This window comes from Saccopteryx leptura, unplaced genomic scaffold (genome assembly GCF_036850995.1).
Source record: "Saccopteryx leptura isolate mSacLep1 unplaced genomic scaffold, mSacLep1_pri_phased_curated manual_scaffold_18, whole genome shotgun sequence".
Taxonomy (NCBI): domain Eukaryota; kingdom Metazoa; phylum Chordata; class Mammalia; order Chiroptera; family Emballonuridae; genus Saccopteryx; species Saccopteryx leptura.
This window is the reverse complement of record NW_027095700.1, coordinates 2,516,546-2,540,896: the sequence shown is the minus strand read 5'-3', so window position 1 is coordinate 2,540,896 and position 24,351 is coordinate 2,516,546. Positions and strand designations below refer to the sequence as shown.

The following is a 24,351-nucleotide window of genomic DNA, read 5'->3' as shown; positions in this document are numbered from 1 at the left end:
GCTGCCAACTATTGAACAACTTGGGAATAAAGCTGAGAGTAGTTCACTTGGAAAAATACAGCAGTTGGGTGTTGTGCATTATCTATTAATGTTGAATCCAAGGCTATCTAGAAGATACTTTTATAACTTGTAATTATAAGGAATTTCTAGTTACTGTTTGCTACTTCTTTCAACGTTAACTGCAGAGAAAGCAATAGATATACTTGATATCACTTCAATCCTCTGAAGTTTGCTAAAACTTGCTGCATAGAACATACAATAATGGTCTCTGTTACATGTGCTTCTCTGCTGCCACCTCGTGTGCATCTTGGTAATCATGCCTCAGTACAGATCCAAAGGAAAGAAATGGTAGAGAGGATTGTCTATAACCATTAATTCCAATTTGGCGTTTCAGTAAAGATTTTGTGTATTCTTAGTGATTTGATTTTTGGAAATCTATCGATTCATTTTGTTTATATTTTTTCCTTCCAGCAATGCTTTCATAAAGCCTTTGAATGTTCCCATCATATACCAGGCACTGTGCTAGGAACTACTTGAGTAGCTGCTTCACTCAATCTCTTCCCATTCTATTTTTACTTCTGTCTTTTGAACTCCTTTATTTAAATTTTCTTTTTTTTTTTTTTCTTTCCATTTTTCTGAAGCTGGAAACAGGGAGAGACAGTCAGACAGATTCCCGCATGCGCCCGACAGGGATCCACCCGGCACGCCCACCAGGAGCGATGCTCTGCCCATCCTGGGGGTCGCCATATTGTGACCAGAGCCACTCTAGCGCCTGAGGCAGAGGCCACAGAGCCATCCCCAGTGCCCGGGCTATCTTTGCTCCAATGGAGCCTCGCCTGCGGGAGGGGAAGAGAGAGACAGAGAGGAAAGCGCGGCGGAGTGGTGGAGAAGCAAATGGGCACTTCTCCTATGTGCCCTGGCTGGGAATCGAACCCGGGTCCTCCGCACGCTAGGCCGACGCTCTACCGCTGAGCCAACTGGCCAGGGCCTTATTTAAATTTTCTTAATGTATTGTAAAATAGGATGTTCTTTGATTTGACAAGTATGTTGAATTTAACTGCTCTTTTATTATAAAAACTGCATTCTTATTATGGTAAACAATCAGAAGTATAATTTATGCCCCTGACTGTCAAGAGCAAAGAAGAGTCTTCTGTTGTTGTCAGCACAAGCAGACTAGATTACTGTTTTACTTTTTAATTACCTCAGGTTTTCTCTAGTAATTTTCCCTCTAAAGACAATGGCTTGCTATCACCAGAGAGCTCAGTAGATAGAGCTTAAAACCCATACACTAATGTAATAGAATTGGTCCTTGGTCTAGGCACATACAGAAACACATTGATGTTTCTGACTATCTATCTGTCTGTTTTTCTTCCACTTCCTCCCTCTAACATTAAGAACTAAATTTAAAAAATGGCAATGGTTTTTTTGTAGTTTTTGCAGCTTAAATTGCCTAGAGGAATAAATTATGTTTTTCAAAATCTCACCCCAAAAGGAAATAAGTGGTAAGGTTGTAAAGTACCATATTTTTCCATGTATAAATAGCCCCCCTGTATAAGAAGCACCTTAATATGGGGGCGCAAAATTTGAGAAAATGATAACAAATGGGAAAAAAACAGTAAATGCATGTAAAAATACAACAACCACTCTATAAGACGCACGCAGTTTTTAAACCCCACATTTTTAAAAATGATGAGTTTTATACATAGAGAAATATGGATTGAACCTCCAAATGTCTCTGTGAACATTTCTTTCTTTCTTTTTTACATAGACATAGACAGTGACAGAGAGAGGGATAGATAGGGACAGACAGATTGTAAAAAAAAGAATTTTTTATTATTTGCCAGGTCACAGAACAATCATCAGTTTTTTGTTAGGACACCTTAATTGTTCATTGACTGCTCTTTCATATGTGCCTTGACAATGGGGCTACAGCTGACTGAGTGACCCCTTGCTTGAGCCAGGGTCCTTGGGCTCAAGCTGTTGAGCTTTGCTAAAAAAAAAGATAATCCCATGATCAAGCTGGCGACCTTGAATCTCAAATCTGAGTACTGTGCATTCCAGTCAAATGCTCTACAACTGCACTACTGCTTTCTCAGTCAGTGAACATTTTTTTCTTTTACATTCTCTGGATTTTATTTAGTATCCTGGTACTTTGTATGGGTAAAAAGGCTGTGTATTCTAATGTTTCTTTTTACCTAAAATGTATTAATCACTACCTTTTTCCATATATTTTCTTTGTAGTCTTTATTTTCATTAATTTTAAAGTATTTTGTAACTTGAATTGTGAGTTTGAGGGTGGCTTACTTAGTAGTGAATTTCTTAACTTAAAAAATATAATGCTTTTTAGTTAGTTTCTATGAATGATTACTAGAGTTAGTATAATGATAAGAAACATGCTTTATATGATTTCAAAGGTGTGAGGTAGTTAAAACTTGCTAAAATAAACATGAGAATGTCTGAGGTAAATATTTTCCAAGGACCCTTCTGTGCAGCCACCTCGTGTGCACCTTGGGAATAACAGATTACAGCAGTTCACCTAGAAAAATACAGCACTGGGGTGTTGTGTGTTTTTTATCAATGTTGAATTCAAGGCTATCTATAAATACTTTTATAACATAAATTATAAGGGAGTACTAGTTACTGTTTGCTACTTTTTTCAATGTTAACAGTAGTGAATACATTAGACATACTTGATATCATTTCAATCCTCTAAATTTTGTTGATATTTGCTGCATAGCACATAGAATAATGATCTCTGTTACATGTGCTTCTCTGCTGCCACGTTGTGTGAATCTCAGTAATCACCACTGAGAACAGATTAAAAAAAAAGGAATGGTAGAGAGGATTATCTACAAATGTTGATTCCAATTTGCCATAATTGTACAGTTTTTGTGTATTCGTAATGATTAGATTTTTGGAAATCTATCGTTTCATCTTGTTTTTCCTCTTTCCTTTCAGCCATGCTTTCATAAAGCCTTTGAAAGTACCCATCATGTATCAAGCACTGTGGTAAGAACTCATGTCTCTGCACTCAGTCACTTTCCATTCTACTACTTGGAAAGTTCCATCTGTCTTGGAACTTCTTTCATTTAAATCTACTTAATGTATTGTAAAATATGATGTGCTTTAATTTGACAAGTATATTGAATTTTAACAGCTGTTTTTATTATAAAAATTGTATTCCTTTTGCAGAAGTGCAAAAAAATGAGGAAAACAAAACAACAAATTTTCATACATAGATATCAACTGTTAACTTTATGCCATTTTCTTTTGATATTCTTTGTGTACCAATTATATTTCTCTATGTATATGTGCTCAGGTACATTGGGTGCAAGTACCCAATGTGTGCATAGATGTGCATTGCACATGAACAAACCTCCCTGTTTCAATAGTGTCTGTCATGCGTGGATATCAGTGTACATATGCAAATGAGTATTTATTCACTCTTTCAGTAAAAAATTATTGTAGTTTTAATACATGCCAGGCACTGTTCTTGGCATTGGTTGCCTATATTGATTGCGACAGACTCACTTTCTCTCTTTATGGATATTACTGTCATGAAGTAGACAGAGGAAAAAATATATACATAAAAATTTATAAGTTGTGACAAACACTGGATTTGTTATGGCAATACCTTTGGTCCTAATTGTGATTGATCATGGCAAGGTAAAGTATATCAGTTTCTCAGAAGGCAGAGCTGAGACATAAACCTCGGTTCTTCAGCAATGCTTGATCTTAGCTATAAAACTGAGAAAAATTACAAGTAATGAACAAAAACCCTGGGAGGTGTTCTTTGACCAAAAAATCCTAACTTGTAAGTGCAGATTGAGGATCAAAAAATTCTGAAAACTGGCCCTTGCCAGTTGGCTCAGTTGTAGAGCATCAACCTGGCGTGTAGAGGTCCTGGGTTTGATTCCCGGCCAGGGCACCCAGGAGAAGTGCCCATTTGCTTCTCCACCCCTCCCCCTCTCCTTCCTCTCTGTCTCTCTCTTCCCCTCCTGCAGCCGAGGCTCCGTTGGAGCAAAGATGGCCCGGGCACTGGGGATGGATCCTTGGCCTCTGCCCAAGGCACTAGAGTGGCTCTGGTCACGGCAGAGAGACACCCCAGAGAGGCAGAACATCACCCCCTGGTGAGCGGAGCATCACCCCCTGGTGGGCGTGCCAGGTGGACCCCTGTGGGGCACATGCGGTAGTCTGTCTGACTGTCTCTCCTTGTTTCTAGCTTCAGAATAATACCAAAAAAAATTCTGAAAACCAAAGTTTTGGAGGTTTCTCACTCTGGACTGCTGTCATGGCACAAGAAAAAGTGCATGTTAGGAAAGGTGTCAATTTGTGCTCATCAGTCAGAAATACTGTTTATGCTCCTGAAAGTCATGAGCATAAAAAAGTCTTCTGGTGTTGTCAACACAGCAGACTAGATTATTATTTTATTTTTTAATTGAATCAGGTTTTTCTACTGATTTTGTCCCCAAGAAATAATGGCTTCCTTAAACCAAAGAGCTCAGTAGTTAGAGCATAACACCCATACGGTAATGTCTTAGGTTTGGTCCTGGTTTAAGGCACATACAGAAACAGATTGGTGTTTCTGACTATCTGTCTGTAGTTTTCCCCCCCACTTCTTCCCTCAAACATTAATATTTAAATAAAAGTAAAAATGACAATTGCTATTTTTTGTTTGTTTTTTTCAGCTTAAATTGCATAGAGGAATGAATTATGTTTTTCACAATCTCAACATAAGAGGAAATAGGTAGTAAGTTTGTAAAGTACCATATTTTCCAATGTGTAATATTCCTCTCTGCAGAAGATTCACCTTCATTTTTGGGCACAAATTTTGAGAAAATGATAACAAATGCAAAGAAACAGGAAATGCAAGTAAAAAATACTACAACCAATGTATAAGAAGTACCCAGTTTTCTAACCCCATATCTTTCGAAAAGGATGAGTGTTAAATAAGGGGAAATATGAAATACACCTGCCGAATGTTTCTGTGATACTTTTATTGCTTTCTTTCTTTTCTTTTTTTTTATTATAGAGACAGGGAGAGAGCCAGAATTTGGAATAAATAGGGACACACAGACAGGAATATAACAAGTTTTTTTATTATGTGCCAGGTCACAGATCAATCATCAGTTTTTGGTGTGACACCTTAGTTGTTCATTGACTGCTCTCAGATTGTGCCTTGATCAGGGAGCTACAGTGGACCATGTGACCCCTTGCTCGAGCCAGTGGGCCCATTCGGGTAAAGCTGGTGAGCTTTGCTCAAACCAGATAAGCCCACGCTCAAGCTAGCGACCTTTGGATCTCAAACCTGGGTCCTCCGCATACATAAATATAATAATTATAAGTTGTGACTAGCATTGGATATGGTAGTGCAATATCTTGTTCCCAGTATTCATTAATCATGGTGATGTTTGGCATATGTTTGTCAAAAGGCAGAGCTGAGACATAAGTCTCCTTTTCAGCAATTCATGTTCTCAGCTATAAAACAGAAAATTCTCAAGTGCTAAAACAGAGATGCTGGGAGGTGTTCTGTGACTAAAAGACCCTTTCTTGTAGTGGTGACCCTGGCTCAGATAAATTATGATGTCCAAAGCTTAAAAGGTCTCTCAGTCTGGACTGCTGCAGCAGCACAAGAAAAAAGTGCATGTTAAGAAACAGGTCACATTTTGGTAAACAATCAGAAATATTGTTTATTCCCCTGACTGTCAAGAAAAAAGAAAAGTCTTCAGGTATTTTCAACTCAGCGAACTAGATTATTGTTTTATTTTTAATTACCTTAGGTTTTCTCAAGTAATTTTTTCCACCTAAAGACAATGGATTGCTATCACCATAAATCTCAGTATTTAGAGCATCACACCCATACACTAATGTCATAGGTTTGGTCCTGGGTCTAGGCACATACAGAAACACATTAATGTTTCTGACTGTCTGTCTGTAACTTGAATTGTGATTTTGAGAGGGGGTTATTTAGGAGTGAATCTTCTTACCTTAAAAAAAGGGATTTTTAGATGTTTTATTACTGTTTAATATAGTAAGTGTGGTGAAAACAAAAATTATGCTTTATATTATTTCTAAGGTTAGAGGTAGTTGAAAGTTGCTTGAAAGTACATACAGGATTATCTGTGGTAAATGTTTTCAAAGTGTGCTTCTCTGCTGCCTACTCTTGTGAATAACAGCTCAGAGCAGTTCACATAAAAAATACAGCAGTTGGGTGTTTTACATTATCTACCATTTTTGAATCTAAGGCTATCAAAAAGAAATTATTATAACTTGTAAATATAAGAAATTTCTAGTTACTTCTTGGTACTTTCTTCAATGTTAACTGTAGTGAAAGCAGGATATACTTGTTTATATTTCAATCCTCTGAAGTTGGCTGGAACTTGCTCCATAGCACATACAATAATGGTCTCTGTTATATGTGCTTCTCTGCTGCCACATCATGTGTATCTTGGGAATCACGCCTCAGTACAGGTCCAAAAGAATAATTTGCTGGAGCGGATTTTATATAAATGTTGATACCAATATGCCATTTCTGTACAGTTTTTGTGTATCCCTAGTGGTTTGTTTTCTGAAAATCTCTCAGTTCATTTTGTTGTTCTTCTTTTCTTCCAGCCATGCTTTCATAAAGCTTTTGAAAGTGCCCATCCTATACCAGTCATTTTGCTAGAAATGCATGTTTCTGCACTCAATAAATTCCAATTCTACTCTTTTTACTTTTGTCTTTTGAACTTCTTTTATTTAAATCTACTTCGTATAGTGAAAAATCGATGTGCTTCGATTAGACAAGTATGTTGAATTTTAACAGCTTTTTTATTATAAAAAAAGTATTCTTATTGCAGAACTGCAAGAGAAAATGATCTCAAAAACCAACTAAAACATATTTTCATAGAGATATATCTACCGTTTATATTAGGAAATTTTCTTTCCATATTCCTTGTGTATCAATTATATTTCTTTATGAATATATATTCAGGTACATTAAGTTTGTGTACATTTGTGTGTATAGAAGTGCATTGCATATGAGCATATCTCTCTGTGTCCACAGTGTCTGTCATTTGTGGATATCAGTGTATGTATGCAAATGACCATTTATTCAATCATTCAGGAAACATTTTATTTCTATTATGTGCCAGGCACTGTGATCGACACAAGTTTCTTAAAATGAATGAGACAGACTCACTTTCTCTCTTTATAAATACTACACTGTCATGGGGTAAACAGAGAGAAAAAATTATACATAAAGAAAATAATTGTATGTTGTAACAATCACTGATTATGTAGTGCAATATCTTTGGTCCCAGTTATGATTTATTTTGGTGAGGTTCAGTATATCAGTTTCTCAGTAGTCAGAGCTGAGACATAACATTCAGTTTTGAAGCAATGCATGTTCTCATGTATAAAACTGAGAAGATATAGAAATTATAAATCAAAGACCCTGGGAGTTGTTCAGTGAGCAAAAGAACCTAGTTTGTATATCATGACAAATTCTCAGTAAATTCTGATGTTCAAAGCTTAGGAGGTCTCCCAGTCTAAACTACTGCCACAGTACAAGATAAAGTGCATGTTAGGAAAGGGGTCTCTTTGTGCTAAACAATTAAAAATAATGGCTATAACCCTGAAATTCAAGAGCAAAGAAAATTCTTCTGGTGTTCTTACAACAGCAGATTAGATTATCATTTTATTTTTAAATTACCTCCTGTTTTCTCTAGTATATTTCTTCCCAAAAAGACTATGGCTTGTTCTCACCAGAGAGCTCAGTATTTAAAGCATCACACCCATATGCTAATGTCATAGGTTTGTTCCTGGGTAAAGCATGTACAGAAACAGATAGAAGTTTCTGACTATCTATCTGTCTTTTCCCTCCCTTATCATGCCTCTGACATGAATAAATAATAAAAGAAAAAATGAGAATGGCCCTTTTGTTGCTTTTTCAGCTTAAATTGCTTAGAAGAATGAATTTTGTTTTTCAAAATTTCACTTCAAGAGGAAATAAATGGTAAGGTTGTAAAGGACCAAATTTTCTCATGTATAAGAAGTCTCCCTATATAAGGCGCACCTTAATTTTGGGACATAATTTCGAGAAAATGATTACAAATGCGTATAAATGGGAAATGCAAGTAAGAAACACTACAACCACTGTATAAGAAGCACCCAGTTTTTTAACCCCACATTTTCTTAAAAGGGTGAGTCTTATACATGGGGAAATATGGTATACACCCTCCAAATGTCTCTGTGAACATTCTTTTTTTTCTTTCTTACTTTTTTACAGAGACAGGAAGAGAATCAGAGAGAGGGATAGATAAGGACAGACAGACAGAAATATAGAGAGTTTTTGATTATGTGCCAGGTCACAGATCAGTCATCGTTTTTTTGTTGTGACGCCTAACGTGTTCATTGACTTCTGTATCATATGTGCCTTGAACAGGAAACTACAGCTAATTGAGTGACCACTTGCTCCATCCAGCGACCTTGGGTTTAAGCTGGTGAGCTTTGCTCAAACCAAATGAGTCCATGCTCAAGCTGGAGCCTTTGGGATCTCAAACCTGGGTCCTTTGCATTTCAGTCAAATACACTAACCACTGCGCCATTTTTTTAACTTTCTCTGGATTTTATTTAGTAACGTGGTTCTTAGTATGGGTGGAAAGACTGTGTATTTTAAAGTTTTCTTGCCCTAAAATATATATCTCACTATATTTTTTCATAGGTTTCCTTATGTAGTTTTTATTTCCATTAATTTTAAGGTATTTTGCAACTTGAATTGTTATTTCGAGGGGGGTTAGTTGAGAGTGAATTTCCTTACCTTCAAAAAAGAAATTTTTAGTTAATTTCTATTACTGTTTACTATATTAAGTGTAATAACAACAAGAAACATGCTTTATATCATTTCTAAGGTTAGAGGTAGTTGAAACTTTCTTGAAAGAACATAAAGAATTATCTGTGGTAAGTGTTTTCCAAGTGCACTTCCCTGCAGCCACCACATGTGCTCCTTGGGAATAACAGCTCAGATCAGTTCACCTAGAAAAATACATCAGTTGGGTGTTGTGCATTATCTATCAATGTTGAATCAAAAGCTGCCTAAAAGAAAGTTTTATAACTTGTAAATATAAGAAATTTCTAGTCACTGCTTGCTACTTTGTTCAACGTTAATTGTAGTGAAAGCAAGAGATATACTTGGTATCATTTCATTCCTCTGAAGTTGGCTGGAACTTGCTTCATAGCACACACAATAATGGTCTCTGTTACATGTGCTTCTCTGCTACCACCTCATGTGCATCTTAGGAATCACGCCTCAGTACAAGTCCATAGGAATAGTTTGTTAGAGAGCATTTTCTTTAAACGTTGATTCCAATTATCCATTTCTGTAAAGATTTTGTGTATCCCTAGTGGTTTGTTTTCTGAAAATCTCTCAGTTCATCTTATTTCTTTTTTTCCTACCAGCATTGCTTTATAAAGCCTTTGAAAGTGCCCATGGGGTAACAGAAACTGTGCTAGGAATTCATGTCCCTGCACTCAATGACTTCCCATTCTACTCTTTTAATTTCTGTCTTTTGAAATTCTTTTATATATATCTACTTTGTGTATTGTAATTATTATGTGCTTTGATTTGACAAGTATGTTGAATTTTAACTGCTTTTTATTATATAAAATGTATTCTTATTGCAGATGTGCAAGAAAAATGATCACAAAAACAACCACAAATTTTCTTACTGATATATCTACTGTTAATATTAGGACAGTTTTTTCCATATTCTTTGTGTACCTATTAAATTTCTCTATATATATTTACTCAGGTACATTGGTTGGTTTTACATCTGCATGTATAGATGTGCATTGCACATCAGCATATCTCTTTTTGTCCACAGTGTGTGTCATTTTTGAATATCTGTGTATGTATGCAAATAATTATTTACTCATTCATTGAAAAAACACTGATTGTATTTCTATTATGTGCCAGGCACTGTTCTCGACATTGTGTGCCTATAATGAGTGAGACAGACTCCCTTTCTGTATTTATGAATACTATACTGCTATGGGATAGAGAGAAAGTAAAAAATATATACATAAATAAAATAATCATAAGTTGTAACAAGCACTGAATTTGTTAGTGCAAAATCTTTGGTGTCCGTTATGATTTATTGTGGTGAGGTTCAGAATATTATTTACTCAGAAGGAAGCACTGAGACATAAGTCTCAGTTTTTCAGCAATGCGTGATCTCAGGTATAAAACAGAAAATTTACAAGTGATGAAACAAAGACCCGGGGAGGTGTTCAGTGAACAAAATAACCTAACTTGTAAGTGCTGACCCAGGCTCAGATAAATTCTGAAAATGAAAATTTAGGAGGTTTCTTAGTCTGGACTGCTGCCATGGCACAAGGAAAAGTGTATGTTAGGAAAAGTGTCAATTCTTGCTCAACAATGAAAAATAGTGTTTATGCCCCCTGACTGTCAAGAGCAAAGAAAAGTCTATTGGTGTTGTCACCACAGCAGACTAGACTTTTTTAATATTTAATTACATCATATTTTCTCTAATAAATTTTTCGTTCTAAAGACAATGGCTTGCTCTCACCAGGAATCTCAATAGATACAGCATTACCCCCATACACTATTGTCATAAGTTTGGTCCTTGTTCTAGGCACATACAGAAACACATTGATGTTTCTGACTATCTGTCTTACTGTATACCCCTCTCTTCCTCCCTTTAACATTAAGAACTAAATAAAAGAGGAATGACAATGTTTTTTCTTTTGTTGTTTTTGTAGGTTAAATTGCTTAGAAAAAGAAATTATGTTTTCCAAAATCTCACCCTAAGAGGAAATAAGTGGTAAGGATGTAAAGTATCATATTTGCCCATGTATAAGTAGCCTTCCTGTATAAGAAGCACCTTAATTTGGGGGCACAAATTTTGCAAAAATGATAAATGCGAAGAAACAGGAAATGCAAGTAAAAATACAACAACCACGGTATAAGACCCACCAAGTTTTAAAACCCAACATTTTTTAAAATGATGAGTTTTATACATAGGAAAATATACATAGAACCCCCAAATGTCTCTGTAAACATTTCTTTCTTTCCTTTTTTTTTTCCCGATACATAGAGAGAGTCAGAGAGAGGGATAGATAGGGACAGACAAACGAGAATGAATAGAATTTTTTATTTTGTGCCAGGTTTTTGTTGGGACACCTTAGTTTAACATTAACTGCTCTATCATATGTGCCTTGACCAGGGGGCTAAAGCTGACCAAGTGACCCCTTGCTTGAGACAGCGACCCTGGGCTCAAGTTGTTGAGTTTGGCTAAAACAAGATGAACCCACTCTCAAGCTGGCGAACTTGGGATCACAATTCTGGGTACTGAGCACTCCAGTCAAATGCTCGACCAACTGTGCCACTGCCTTGTCAGTCTGTGAATATTTTTTTTCTTTAAATATCTCTGGATTTTATTTAGTGTCCTGGTTCTTAGTATGGGTGATAAGGTTATGTATTTTAAGGTTTTTTTCTTCTAAAATATATTCATCTCTACCTTTTTCAATAAATTTCATTATGAATTCTTTATTTTCATTAATTTCAAAGTTTTTTGTAACTTGAATAGTAAGCTTGAGGGGGGTTATTTAGGAGTGAATTTCTTAACTTAAGAAAGAAAGGGTTTTTTAGTTAGTTTCTATGAATGAATTTACAGTAAGTATAATGACAACAAGAAACATGCTTTTTATTATTTCAAAGGTTTGAGGTAGTTGAAACTTGCTTGAATGAACATACAGGAATGTCTGTGGTAAATGTTTTCCAAGTGCACTTCTTGGATGCCACGTCATATGCACCTTAAGAATAACACCTCAGATCAGTTCATCTGGAAAAATACAGCAGTTGGCTGTTGTGCGTTACCTATCAATGTTAAATCCAAGGTTATCTAGAAGATACTTTTATAACTTGTTTATATAAGAAAGTTGTAATTACTGCTTGCTACCTGTTTAAATGTTAACTGTAGTGTAAGCAAGAGATGTACTTGATATTATTTCAATCCTTTGAAGTTTGCTAAAACTATTCATTAACACATACAATAATGGTCTCTGTTACATGTGCTTCTCTGTTGCCACCTCATGTACACATTGTGAATCATGCCTCAGTACAGATCCAAAGTAAAGGAATGGTAGAGAGGATTGCCTACAAATGTTGATTCCAGTTTGCCATTTTTGAATATTTTTTGTGTTCTCTTAATGATTTGTTTTCCGGGAACCTATTGGTTTATCTTTTTTTTTCTTCTATTTTTCCAGCAATGTTTTCATAAAGCATTTGAATGTTCCCATCATATACAAGGCACTGTTGTAGAAACTACATGTGCATTTGCTGCACTCAATGTCTTCCCATTCTACTATTTTTACTTCTGTCTTTTGAACTCCGTTATTTTAATCTTTTTAGTGTATTGTAAAAAAGAAAGTGCTTTGATTTGACAAGTATGTTGAATTTAACTGCTTTTTATTATAAAAACTCTATTCTTAATGCAGAAGTGCAAGACAAAATGATGAGAAAACAAAACAACAAATTTTCATAAAGAGATAACTACTGTTAATATTATGACATTATCTTTTCATATTCTTAGTGTACTTATTATATTTCTCAATCTACATGTACTAAGCAAGGTACATTGGGTGTGCATACATCTGTGTTTATAGATGTGCATTGCACATGAGCATATCTCTCTCTATCCACAGCATCTATCATTTGTGGATACCTGTGAAGCATGCAAATTACTATTTATTCTTTCATTCTTTAAACACTTACTGTATTTCTATTTTGTGCCAGGCATTCTGCTAGACATTGATTGCCTATAGTGAACAAGACAGACTCACTTTCTGCCTTTATGAATAATACACTGTCATGCTGTAAACAGAGAAAGAAAAAATATACATAAATTAAATATTTATAACTTGTAATAATCACTGGATATGGTAGTGCAATGTCTTGTTCCCAGTTTTCATTGATCATAGTGACATTCAGTATATCAAGTTTCTCAAAAGGTAGAGTTGAGACATAAGTCTCAGATCTTCAGCAATGCATGTTCTCAGCTATAAAACAAAGAAAAATCACAAGTTCTGATACAAAGACCCTGGGAGGTGTTCTGTGACCAAAAGAACCTAGCTTGAAAGTGGTGACCCATTCTCAGATAAATTCTGATGTGCAAATCTTAAAAGGTCTCTCAGTTTGGACTGCAGCAACAACATAAAAAAAAGTGCATGTTAAGAAACGGATCACATCATGGTAAACAATCAAAAATATAGTTTTTGCCTGTGACTATCAACAGCAAAAAAAGTCTTTTGATCTTTATGACACTCTGCCTCTCTTTTTTCTCCCTTTTGCTGTCTCTAACATTAACTTCTAAATAAAAAAAATGACAATGCCATTTTTTGTTGTTTTTGCTGCTTGAATTGCTTAGAGGAATACATTATGTTTTTCAAAATCTTACCCCAAGGGGAAATAATTGGTAAGGTTGTATAGTATTATATTTTTCCATGTATAAGTAGCCTCCCTGTATAAGAAGCAACTTAAATTTGGGTCATGAAATTTGAGAAAATGATAACAAATGCAAAGAAACAGAAAATGCAGGTAAAAATGCAACAACCACTGTATAAAACACACCCAGGTTTCAAACCCCACATTGTTAAAAATGAGTTTTATACTTAGGTAAATATGGATAGAACTGGGAAATGTCTCTGTGAAAATTTTTGTCCTACTTTTATATTTCTTTTTTTACAGAGAAATAGAGAGCATCAGAGACAGACAGACAGGGAGGGAGAGATGTTTTTATTATGTTCCAGGTAACAGATCAATCAACAGTTTTTCATTGGGACACCATAGATTTTCATTGACAGTTCTCCCATATATACTTTGATGAGGGGGCTACATCTGAGCAACTGACTTCTTCCTTGAGCCAGCGACATTTGGCCCAAGATGTTGAGCTTTGCAAAAACAAGTTGAGGCCATGCTCAAGCTGGCAACCTTGGGATCTAAAATCTGGGTATTGCGCATTTCTGTCAAATTCTCTACCAACTGCACCACTGCCTTGTCAGTCTGTGAACACATTTTTTCTTTTACATTATCTGGATTTTATTTATATCCTGGTTCTTTGTATGGGTGGAAAGGCTGTGTATTTTGAGGCTTTTTTCCCCTAAAATGTATTCAGCACTACATTTTTTCCATAGATTTTCTCATGTAGCCCTTATTTTCACTAATATAAAAGTATTTTGCAACTTGAATTGTAAATTTGAGGTGGGGTTACTTACCAGTGAATTTCTTAACTTAAAAAAGAAAGGGGTTTTTAGTTAGTTTGTATGAATGATAACTAGAGTAAGTATAATGACAACAAAAAACATGCTTTATATGATTTCAAAGGTTTGATGGAGTGCAACTTGCTTGAATGAACATACAGGAATGTCTCGTAAATTTTTCCAAGTGTGCTTCTCTGCTGCCACCTGTGTGCCCTTGGGAATAACAGCTCAGAGCAATTCACATGAAAAAATACATCAGTTGGGTGTTGTGCAATATCTATCAATGTTGAAATCAATGTTAACTCTAATGTAAGCAAGAGATATACTTGATATCATTACAATCCTCTGAAGTTTCCTGGAACTTGCTCCTCAGAACATACAATAATGGTCTCTGTTACATGTGCTTCTCTGCTGTCACCTCGTTTGCATCTTGGGAATCACGCTTTAGTAAAGCTCCAAAACAAAAAAAAAAGCCATTGTCATTTTTCTTTTATTTAGTTTTTAATGTTAGAATCAGAAAGAGGGGGGAAAACAGACAGAGTGTCAGAAACATGTAACAGAGACTATATTTGTATGTTCTGTAGAGCAAGTTCCAGCAAACTTCAGAGGATTATAATAATATCAAGTATATATCTTGCTTACATTGCAGTTAACATTGATTTCAACATTGATAGATAATGCACAATACCGAACTGATGTATTTTTCCATGTGAATTGCTCTGAGCTGTTATTCCCAAGGTGCACACGAGGTGGCAGCAGAGAAGCGAACTTGAAAAACATTTACCAGAGACATTCCTGTATGTTCTTTCAAGCAAGTTGCAACTCCATCAAACCTTTGAAATCATATAAAGCATGTTTTTTGTTGTCATTATACTTACTCTAGTAATCATTCATAGAAACTAACTAAAAAACTCTTTCTTTTTTAAGGAAAGTAATTCAATGCTAAATAACCCTGCCTTAAATTCACAATTCAAGTTGCAAAATACTTTAAAATTAATGAAAATAAGGACTACAAGACAAAAGTCTATGGAAAATTGTAGTGATGAATACATTTTAGGGGAAAAAAAGCCTTTAAGTATACAGCCTTTCCACCCATACAAAGAACCAGGATACTAAATAAAATCCAGATAATGTAAAAGAAATAATCTGTTAACAGACTGAAAAGGCAGTGGCTCAGTTTGTGGAGCATTTGACTGAAATGTGCAGTACCCAGATTTTAGATCCCAAGGTCGCCAGCTTGAGCGTGGCCTCAAATTGTTTTTGCAAAGCTCAACATCTTGGGCCCAATGTCGCTGGCTTGAGGAAGGAGTCACATGGACAGATGTAGCCCCCTGGTCAAGGTATATATCAGAGAGCAGCGAATGAAAAACTAAGGTGTCCCAATGAAAAACTGATGATTGATCTGTGACCTGGCCCATAATAAAAAATTCTCTCCATTCCTGTCTGTCACTCGTTATCTATCCATCTCTCTGATGCTTACTATGTCTCTTTAAAAAAAGAAAGATAAATGTAAGATAAATATTTTTCAGAGACATTTGTAGGTTCTAGTCATATTTTCCTACATATAAAACTCATTATTATTAAAAATATGGGTTTTGAAGAATAAAAAGTCCAGAAATAAAACCACATGTATATAGTCAAATAATTTTTGATAAAGTAGCCAAGAACTCACAATGGAGAAAAGAAAGCCTCTTCAATAATTGGTGATGAGACTACCGGAAAGCCACATGCAAAAGAATAAAACTGGATTACAGTTTGTCCCCTGGTACTCAAATTAACTCAAAATGGATCAAAAATCTAAACATAATACCTGAAACAATAAAGTACATAGAAGAAGACATAGGTACTAAACTCAGACCTGGGTTTAAAAAAGCATTTTATGAATTTGACTCCACAGGCAAGAGAAGTGAACGCAAAAATTAATGAATGGGACTACATCAGACTAAGAAGTTTTTGCTCAGCAAGAGAAACTGATAACAAAATAAACAGAAAGCCACCTAAATAGGAAATGTTATTTTCAAACAACAGCTCAGATAAGGGCCTAATATCCAAAATATACAAAGAACTCATAAAACTCAACAACAAACAAACAAACAATCCAATAAAAAATGGGAAGAGGACATGAACAGACATTTCTCCCCAGAGGAACTACAAATGGCCAACAGATATATGAAAAGATGCTCAGCTTCTTTAGTTATTAGAGAAATGCAAATCAAAACTGCAATGAGATACCACCTCACACCTGTTAGATTAGCTATTAATAACAAGACAGGTAATAGCAAATGTTGGAGAGGCTGTGGAGAAAAAGGAACCCTCATACACTGTTGGTGGGAATATAAAGTAGTACAACCATTATGGAAAAAAGTATGGTGGTTGCTCAAAAAACTTAAAATAGAATTACCTTATGACCCAGCAATCCCTCTACTGGGTATATTCCCCAAAAGCTCAGAAACATTGATATGTAAAGACACATGCAGCCCCATGTTCATTGCCGCATTGTTCACAGTGGCCAGGACAAGGAAACAACCAAAAAGTATGTCAATAGATGACTGGATAAAGAAGATATAGCAAATATATACTATGGAATAGTAATCAGTCTTAAGAAATGATAACATCAGATCATTTACAGCAAAATGTTGGGATCTTGATAACATTATATGAAGTGAAATAAGTAAATCAGAAAAAACCAGGAACTGCATTATTCCATACGTAAGTGGGACATAAAAGTGAAACTAAGAGACATTGATAAGAGTGTGGTGGTTATGGGGGGAGGGAGGAATGGGAGAGGGAAAGGGGAGGGGGAGGGGCACAAAGAAAACTAGATAGAAGTTGACAGAGGACAATCTGACTTTGGGTGATGGGTATGCAACATAATTGAAAGACAAGATAACCTGGATTTTTTATTTTTGAATATATTAAGCCTGATTTATTGATGTCGCCCCATTACAAAATATAAAATTTAAAAAAAATGTGGGGTTTGACAACTGGGTGCATCTTATACAGTGGTTCTTATATTTTTACTTGCATTTTCTGTTTCTTCACATTTGTTATCATTTTCTCAAATTTCATGCCCCAAATTTAAGGTTCTTTTTATTCAGAAAGGATACTTATACATGGGAAAATGTGGAACTTTACAAATTTACCACTTATTGCCTTTTGGGGTAAGATTTAAAAAACATAATTCATTGCTCTAAGAAATATATGCTGCATAAACAACGAAAAAGCCATTGTCATTTTTCTTTTATATAGTTCTTAATGTTAGAGGCAGCAAGAGGAAAAACACTGACAAAGTGTCAGAAATATCCATGTGTTTCTGTATGTGCCTAGACCCAGGAACAAACGTATGACATTAGTGTATGGGTGTGATGCTCTATCTACTTACCTCTCTGGTGATAGAACGCCATTTTATTTAGGGGGGAAAATATTACTAGAGAAATCCTGAGGTAATTATAAAGTAAAACAATAATCTAGTTTGCTGTGGTGAAAACACTAAAAGACTTTTTTTTGCTGTTGACAGTCAAGGGCTTAAACAATATTTTTGATTGTTTACCATGATGTGATCCCTTTCCTAACATGGACTTTTTTCTTCTGCTGTAGCAGCAGTCCAGACTGAGAGACCTCCAATGATTTACACTTCAGAATTTATCTGAGAATGGGTCACCACTTACAAAGTTGGTTCTTTTGGTCACAGAACACCTCCCAGGGTCTTCGTTTTAGCACTTGAGAATTTTCTCAGTTTTTTAGCCAAGAAAACGTGTTGCTGAAGAACTGAGACTTATATCTCAGCTCTGCCTTTCAAGAAACTAATACCCTGAACATTGCCACAATCAATGGAAACTGGCAACAAGACATTGCACTACCATATCAAGGGCATGTCTCAAATTATTATTATTTTATTTATGTATATTTTTCTTCCTCTGTTTACAGCATGATAATATATCATTCATAAAGACAGATGTGAGATTGTTTCTTTCACTATATGAACCAGTGTCTAGCAAAGTGCCCAGCACATAATAGAAATAAAATAATAGTTTAAAAATAAAAGAGTAAATAGTAATTTGCATGCATACACCGGTATCCACAAATTATAGACACTGTGGACATAAAGAGATATGCTCTTATCCAATGAACATCTATGCACACAGATGTATGCACACCCAATGTACCTTAGTATGTATAGATAGAGAAATATAATAGGTACTCTAAGAATATGGAAAGATATTGTCATAATATTAACAGTAGTTATCTCTGAATGAAAATTTGTTGTTGTTTTTCTTATCATTTTTTCAAGCACTTCTGCAATAAGAATAGAGTTTTTATAATAAAAAGGCAGTTTAATACAACATATTTGTCAAATCAAAGCACTTCCTATTTTACAATACATTAAAAAATTAAAATAAATAAGTTCAAAAGACAGAAGTAAAAATATTAGAATGAGAAGACACTGAGTGCAGTAACTACTCATGTAGTTCCTAGCACAGTGCCTAGTATATATGGGAACATTCAAAGGCTGGAAACAAAAAAAAGAAAAAAAGATGAACTGAAATGTTCCCAGAAATCAAATCATTAGAGTACACAAAAAATATAGAAAAAAGGCAAATTGCAATCAACATTTCTAGACAATCTTCTCTAACATTTTTTTTTCTTTCTATCTGTACTAAGGCATAATTCCCAAAATTCACAAGAAAAGGCAGCAGAGAAACACATGTAACAGCGACCATTATTTATGTGCTATGGAGCAAGTTCCAGCAAACTTCATAGGATTGAAATGATATCAACTTTATCTCTTGCTTACACTACAATTAACATTGAAAGAGGTAGCAAACACTAAATAGAATTTCTTTATATTTAAAAGTTATAAAAGTATCTTCAAGATAGCTTTGAATTCAATACTGAGAGATAACGCACAAAACCCAACTCCTGTATTTTTCCAGGTGAACTGCTCTGAGCTGTTATTCCCAAGGTGCACACAAGGTGGCAGCAGAGAAGTGCACTTGGAATACATTTACCACAGATATTCCTGTATGTTCTTTCAAGCAAGTTTCAACTCCATCAAACCTTTGATATTATATAAAGCATATTTTTTGTTGTCATTATATTTATTCTATTAATCTTTCATAAATCTAACTAAAAAACTTCTTGTTAGCAGAAACACACGTGCAAATAATAATAAAATCAGTCGTTTAAGAGTGCATTAAGAAACTTGTTTAAAAATATCTTTATAAGTATGAATTGGTTTTTACTAGTTTTTAAGAAAATTAAAGTTTTTTGAAACATTATTCTTTCATTGACTAAGAGAAGATAATCAGAAGCAGTTCAGAAACATTACTGTGTGAGAAAACTGAGGCTTATTTCAATTCCTATCGCTGCTTTAACTGAAGAGCAAACAGATGTGTAAGTTTTGTTAATACACCAGAAAATTTGAAACGAAACATATACTTGAGTCACACTAAGATAATTTGAAATTCATGTTTGCAGAAACCCTCTTTCAAAGAATAAATAACGAGAAGCGTAATAAAGCATTATGATTTGTGTTGTAAAGATGTGTCTTCAAAAATGTGAATTGATATTTACAAGTTCTTTTGAGTAAAACTAAGTTATTTGAAACAAATTTTTATTTTAGTTTGAAAAGTTAAGCACACACAGTATAGGTTCATTCCTCTGTAACAAAACTGAGCTCTTTTGCAATTCCTAACTCTGTTTAAAGATCACACCATTATGCACATCTTATCAATACTATAATAGTTTGAAAAAAAACTATTCATATCAGTGATATTACCGCAGGTAACTTGAATCTCATGATAGCAGACACCCATGTGCAAAAAATAAGTAAATGACACATTTAATAAAGCATTAAGTAAAGTGTTGAAAAAATATATCTTCATAAGTATGAATTGATTTTACTAGATTTTAGAGAAGAAAACTAACAGTTATTTAAACCATAATTCTTTCATTGACTATTGAGATTGTAAACAGAAGCAGTAAAAATACATTACTGTGTTAATAAAATAAGTTCTATTTCAAATAAATTGAAACTCTTGTTCGAAGAATTTTCAGGTGCAAAGAATTACTAAATGAGTTGTTTAACTATGCATTAAAATGTTTTAAAAAATATATCTTCATAAGTATGAATTGATTTTTATCAGAATTTTAAAGAAGAAAATGAAGTTATTGGAAACATAATACTTTCATTCACTTTGTGATACTAAGCAGAAGCAGTTCAGAAATATTAGAGTAAGGAAATTTAGGCCTATTTCAATTTCTAACCTGAGGAGCAAACAGCTCTGTAACACTTGTAAATACACCAGTAAATTTGAAAACATACAATTAAAAGAAACTCTCTCAGATAACTTGAAATTGTTTTAAGCACAAACACAAGTTCAAAAAATAATTCAATGTGTTGTTTAACAATACATTAAAAATGTGTTCCAAAATATATGTCTTCATAATTATGAATTGATTTTACAACTTTTAGGGGGAAAAAACTAAAAGTTATTGTAAACATATTTCTTTCATTCTTAGTGTCTCTGATAATAACCACAAGCAGTTCAGAAACATTACTCAGTAAGAAACTTAGATGTAATTAAATTTCTAACACTGCTTTACTTGAAAAGCTAACAGCTCTGAAACTCATGTAAATACACCAATTTGAAACTATGCACTTGAAAAAATCTAACTCAAATAACTTGAAACGCTTGTTGCAAAAACACACGTGCATAGAATAAATGAGTTGTTTAACAACATATTAAGTAATGTGTTCAAAAATATTATTTCATAAATATAAATTAATTTTACTAGCTTTATAGAAAAGGAAAGTAAAAGTTATTGCAAACATAATATTTTCATGCAGTTTGCGATGCTAAGCAGAAGCAGTTCAAGAACATTAATGTGTAACAAAAAAGAGTTCCATTTCAATTTTTAACACAATATTACCTGAAGGGCATACAGCTGTGTAAGTCTTGTGAAAACTGCAATAAATTTAAAACCAAACATACTCTTGAGTGACACTAAGACAGAAAAATTAAAACTCTTGTAAGGAGAATACCGAATTCAAAAAATAAAAAAGAGCAGCAAACTAAAGCATTATCACTTCTGTTGAAAAGTTGTATCTTCAAAATATTAATTGATATTCACAAATTTTTTTGCAGAGCAACTACCAGTTTTGTGAATGAAAATTATTTCATTTGGAAGGAGAGGTTAAGGATACTCAGTATAGGTTCATTACTGTGTAACCACACTGAGTCCTACTTAATTGCTAGCCCTGCTTTTTCTGAGAGCAAACAGCTGTGTAACTCTTGTAAACACTGCAGTAAATTTGAAACCATACATTTGTGAAAAACGCAGATAAGTTAAAGCACTTGTTATCAGAAACACACGAGCAAAGAATAACGAAATAAGACATTTAACAATGCATTAAGAAACTTGTTGAAAAAAATATGTCTTTAAAAGAATAAATTGGTTTTACTAGTTTTTAAGAGAAGTTAAGTAAGAGTTTTTGAAACATTATACTTTCATTTAATTTGAGATGCTAAGCAGAAGCAGTTCAGAAATATTACTGCATGAGAAAACTGAGGCTTACTTCAATTCCTAACACTGCTTAAACTGAAGAGCAAAGGGCTGTTTAAATGTTGTTAATTCACCAGTAAATTTGAGACCAAACCCACACTTGAGTCTCACTAAGATATCTTGAAACTCATGTTAGCAAAATTCTGCTAATAAAGATTAAATAATGAAGAGCATACTATAGCAATATGATGTGTGTTGAAAGTATGTGTTCAAAAATGTGAATTGATATTTACATGTTATATTGGTAGAAAACTAACACTTAAAACTTAAATTTTTCATTTAGTTTGAGAGGTTATGCATACACAATATAGGTTCATTACTGTGAAACAAACTCAGTCCTATTGCAATTCCTAACTGTTTATCTAAAGATCACACCATTGTTCAAATCTTGTACATATTATATTAATTAGAAAACAAACATTTCTATCAGTGATATTAACTCAGATACATTGAAACTCATGATAGTAGAAACCCAGTGCAAAGAATAACTAAATGACTTATTTAATAATGCATTAAGAAACGTGTTGAAAAATTACATCTTCCTAAGTAAAAATTTAGTTTTACCAACTTTTGGAGAAAAAAAGTAAGATTATTTGAACCATAATTCTTTTTTTGTCATTTGAGATTCTATGCAGAAGCAGTACAAATACATTAATGAGTTAAAAGAATAAGTTCTGTTTCACATAAATTTAAATTCTTGTTAGCAGAATTTTCAGGTGCATGGAATTACTCAATGAGTTGTACAACAACACATTAAAGATGTTTTGAAAATATATATCTTCATAGTATGAATTAATTTTTACCAAGATTTTAGAGATGAAAAACAAAGATATTGAAAACATAATTCTATCATTCAATTTGTGATACTAAGCAGAAACAGTTTAGAAACATTACAGTGTAAGGAACCTTAGGCTTATTTCAATTTCTAACACTGCTAACACTGAGCAACAAACAACTCTGTAACTCTTATAATACACCATTAAATTTAAAACCATACAATTGAAAGAAACTATCTCAGATAACTTGAAATTCTTTTGAGCAGAAACACACGTGCAAAAAATAATTCAATGAGTTGTTTAACAATACATTAAAATGTATCCAAAAATATATATCTTCATAAATATGAATTGATTGTACTAGCTTTTAGAGAAGGAAATAAAAGTTATTGTAAACATATTTCTTTCATTCTTAGTGTCTGTGATACTAAGCAGAAGAAGTTCAGAACATTACTCTGTAAGAAACTTAGACGTAATTAAATTTCTTTTTTTTTGCATTTTTCTGAAGCTGGAAACAGGGAGAGACAGTCAGACAGACTACCGCATGTGCCTGACCGGGATCCACCTGGCACGCCCACCAGGGGCGATGCTCTGCCCATCCTGGGCATCGCCATGTTGCGACCAGAGCCACTCTAGTGCCTGAGGCAGAGGCCACAGAGCCATCCCCAGCACCCGGGCCATCGTTGCTCCAATGGAGCCTTTGCTGCAGGAGGGGAAGAGAGAGACAGAGAGGAAGGCATGGAGGAGGGGTGGAGAAGCAAATGGGTGCTTCACCTGTGTGCCCTGGCCGGGAATTGAACCCGGGTCCTCCGCACACTAGGCCGATGCTCTACCACTGAGCCAACCGGCCAGGGCATAATTAAATTTCACTGCTTTACAAGAAAAGAAAACAGCTCTGTAACTCATGTAAATACACCAGTCAGTTTGAACCATACACTTAAAAGAACCAAACTCAAATAACTTCAAACTCTTGTTGCAGAAACACATGTACAAAGAATAACTAAATGACTTTTTTAACAATGCATTAAGAAATGTTTTCAAAAATATATTTTCATAAGTATAAGTTGATTTTTACTAGTTTTTTAGAAAAGGAAACTAAAAGTTATTGGAAACATTATACTTTCTTGCAGTTTGTGATACTAAGCAAAGCAGTTCAGGAACATTAATGTGTAACAGAAAAGAGTTCCATTTCAATTTATACCACTGCTTTACATGAAGAGCATATAAGTCTTCTAAACACTGCAGTAAATTTGAAACCAAACATACACTTGAGTGACACAAACACAGATAAATGAAACTCTTGTTAGGAGAATCTCACACTCAAAGAATAACTAAATAAGCAACAAAATAAAGCATTATGATTTGTGTTGAAAAGTTCTGTCTTCAAATGTAGGAATTGATATTCACATATTCTCTTGCAGAACAACTAACAATATGTGAATGGTAATTATGTCAATCGGAAGGAGAGGTAAAGCATACTAAGTGTAGGGTTCATTACTGTGTAACCAAACTGAGTCCTATTTCATTTCCTAACTCTGCATTAACTAAGAGACCTCAACTGTGCAAGTATTATAAATACTACAGGAAATTTGAAAAAAAATAAACATATCAGTGAAACTAACTCAGATATCTTGAAACTTATATTAGCAAAACACCTGTGTTAAGAATATCAAAATGACTCATTTATTATTAATTAAGAGAGGTATTGAAAAAAAATAACTTCATAGGTATGAATTAATTTTGCCTTTTT

General features: G+C 34.2%; 1 non-coding gene and 1 pseudogene across 1 annotated transcript; one reads left to right on the top strand and one right to left on the bottom strand.

Moving 5' to 3' along the window:
- LOC136386886 (F-box-like/WD repeat-containing protein TBL1X) overlaps positions 1–24,351 on the top strand; it is a 568,957-nt pseudogene that overhangs the window by 200,240 nt on the left and 344,366 nt on the right.
- On the bottom strand, positions 23,381–23,456 carry TRNAT-AGU (transfer RNA threonine (anticodon AGU)). Its single transcript has one exon. It is a non-coding gene; the product is annotated as a tRNA-Thr (tRNA).